This window comes from Aptenodytes forsteri, unplaced genomic scaffold, assembly GCF_000699145.1.
Source record: "Aptenodytes forsteri isolate BGI_AS27 unplaced genomic scaffold, ASM69914v1 Scaffold139, whole genome shotgun sequence".
NCBI lineage: Eukaryota > Metazoa > Chordata > Aves > Sphenisciformes > Spheniscidae > Aptenodytes > Aptenodytes forsteri.
The window spans coordinates 2,059,515-2,059,767 of record NW_008794414.1 but is presented as its reverse complement, the minus strand read 5'-3'; positions in this window follow the sequence as shown (position 1 = coordinate 2,059,767).

Sequence of the window (253 nt, the reverse complement as noted above, 5' to 3'; positions counted from 1 at the left end):
TGCGCTTGCGAGGCTAGCAGGCGCTTAAGTTTCGCAGGCGCTTGGCAGCGGCAAGGCAACGGATCTGCGTCCGGAGCGGGAGCGGACCCGGAGGATGAAGCGACCAGAAGCTCCCGTCCGGTGAAAGCGCTCGTCCCAAAACACTTTGTCCCGCCCTGCCCGCAAAGCCCGCGCCTCAGGGGGAAAGACCCTCCGCGGAGCGGCACGGACGGGACGGCAGCCCCTCCCGCGCAGGGGTTCCCAACCGCGCGCC